We start from the raw sequence: 2931 nt of genomic DNA, 5'->3' as shown, positions 1-2931 counted from the left end.
AATGGTGGCATTGCTTGTTTACCAGACACAGTAAATCAACAACAGCTAAAGAGTTGGTTTAAGGGCATGGGACCATGGGGACAGGAAACTAGGACACTCAGCAGCGTAAAGGAGCAACTTACTTATCATACTGGGGAAAACAGCAGGAGTGCCATTGTACTATGTGAGGACAGCAAATCTAATCCTGGAGACCTTTTACTATGTGAGGGCAGCAAATCTAATCCTGGAGACCTTTTACTATGCGAGGGCAGCAAATCTAATCCTGAGACCTTTTACTATGTGAGGGCAGCAAATCTAATCCTGGAGACCTTTTACTATGTGATGGCAGCAAATCTAATCCTGGACATACTCTGTTGACTTGTCCACCAGCCGCCACTTTCTATCCTTTTTTCAACCAATAATAGATCTGTTCCTTACCCAGTTTGCATTGTGTTTTCCCATTATTTCCCTTTTCAACCAAGAGACCGGTTGGGTATCCGGTCTCTACTACTTTCGCCATATTATTTCCTCTTTGAATCAAGTCCTAGATTCATGCTACAACTTTCCCCCCTTTCTTCGTTGTTTGAACAAAGCACTAGATTCGAATGCATGAAGTAGCTTTACCTCTAATAATACTAAAAATTTAGGTGGATTTGGAAGAGCTGATGGGAGTAGAAAAAGATGCACATGCAGACACGTGGGGAGCTGGGGCAGTAGAGCAAGGCCGCTTTCGAAGAACTTATACCTGAGGGTCGCCGGGATGTCAGCGGCGGCAGGTCGGATTTGCGGACAATACAGCAGGGAGGAAGAAGGGTCGGAGGACCTCCCGAGCCGGCCATGTGTCAGAGAGAATGGCACGGGCAGAGGATTTGGCCCCTCCGGCAGCTGTGGGTTTCCTCCCTTGGCGCCGATGACCGCGTGAACGATGCACCTTTTAGTCCTCTACACACACAGGTTGAAGGGATCCGACCGGATCTGTGACCAGTGTAGGATCGAAAGTATGTCTAGAGGGGGGTGATTAGACTACTTGACCAAATAAAAACTTAACCTTTTCCAAATTTTAGTTCTTGGCAGATTTTAGCTAATTTAGGACAAGTCAAGCAATCATCACATAATTCAAGCAAGCATGCAAAGTATATAGGCAGCGGAAAGTAAAGCATGCAACTTGCAAGAATGTAAAGGGAAGGGTTTGGAGAAATCAAACGCAATTGGAGACACGGATGTTTTTCCCGTGGTTCGGATAGGTGGTGCTATCCTACATCCATGTTGATGGAGACTTCAACCCACGAAGGGTAACGGTGCGCGAGTCCACACAGGGCTCCACCCAAGGGTAATGGTTGCGCGAGTCAACACAGGGCTCCACCCACGAAGGGTCCACGAAGAAGCAACCACCCACAAACGGTCCATGAAGAAGCAACCTTGTCTATCCCACCATGGCCATCGCCCACACAGGACTTGCCTCACTAGCGGTAGATCTTCACGAAGTAGGCGATCTCCTTGCCCTTACAAACTCCTTGGTTCAACTCCACAATCTTGTCGGAGGCTCCCAAGTGACACCTAGCCAATCTAGGAGACACCACTCTCCAAGAAGTAACAAATGCTGTGTAGGTAATGAACTCCTTGCTCTTGTGCTTCAAATGATAGTATCCCCAACACTCAACTCTCTCTCATAAGATTTGGATTTGGTGGAAAGAAGATTTGAGTGGAAAGCAACTTGGGAAGGCTAGAGATCAAGATTCATATGGTAGGAATGGAATGTCTTGGCCTCAACACATGAGTAGGTGGTTCTCTCTCAGAACATATGAGTTGGAATGGTGTATGTGTTCTGATGTATCTCTCATCGAATGAAGAGGAGGTGGAGGGGTATATATAGCCTCCACACAAAATCCAACCGTTACACAGTTTTCCAATCTCGGTGGGACCGAATCAATAAACTCGGTTGGACCGAAAATGTAAACCTAGTGACCGTTAGAGATTTTCGGTGGGACTGACATGCAACTCGGTAGGACCGATATGGTTAGGGTTTGGGCATAACGTAATCTCGGTGAGACCGATTACACAAACTCGGTGAGACCGAATTTGGTAATTAGCTAACCAGAGAGTTGGTCAGGCAAACTCGATGGGACCGATTTGCTCTTTCGGTGAGACCGAGTGGAACTCGGTGAGACCGAAAAGTTACAAAGGGGAAACACTGAGTTTACATTGCAATCTCGGTGGGACCGATTCGCTCTTTCGGTGAGACCGAAAATTTACGAAAGGGAAACAGAGAGTTTGCAATCCCATCTCGGTGAGACCGAGATCCCTATTGGTAGAACCGAATTGCTAGGGTTTGGCAGTGGCTTATGACAAATGAAAACTCGGTGGCGCCGGATAGGAAGAATCGGTAGGACCGAGTTTGGCTTAGGGTTTAGGTCATATGTGGATATGGGAAAGTAGTTGAGGGTTTTGGAGCATATCATTAAGCACATGAAGCAAGAGGCTCATTAAGCAACACCTCATCCCTCCTTGATAGTATTGGCTTTTCCTATGGACTCAATGTGATCTTGGATCACTAAAATATAAAATGAAGAGTCTTGCGCTTTTGAGCTTGAGCCAATCCTTTGTCCTTAGCATTTTGAGGGTTCCACTTTCACATCCATGCCATGCCAATCATTGAGCTTTCCTGAAATAATCATCTTGGAATAGCATTAGCTCAATGAGCTATATGTTGTTATGAATTACCAAAACCACCTAGGGATAGTTGCACTTTCAATCTCCCCCTTTTTGGTAATTGATGACAACATATAGATCAAAGCTTCGACAAAAGATAATAAGCATGAAATATATCGTCGCTTTGAGAAGTATGTGATAAGTAAGAGCTCCCCCTAAATTTGTGCATATTTAAAATTTGCTTTGGACTGCAAATGCACAAGGAGTTAGAGTCATGGGTTACTCTTCCATGTCACATACATC

Source organism: Triticum dicoccoides, chromosome 6A, assembly GCF_002162155.2.
Source record: "Triticum dicoccoides isolate Atlit2015 ecotype Zavitan chromosome 6A, WEW_v2.0, whole genome shotgun sequence".
NCBI lineage: Eukaryota > Viridiplantae > Streptophyta > Magnoliopsida > Poales > Poaceae > Triticum > Triticum dicoccoides.
This window is presented reverse-complemented; position numbering follows the sequence as displayed.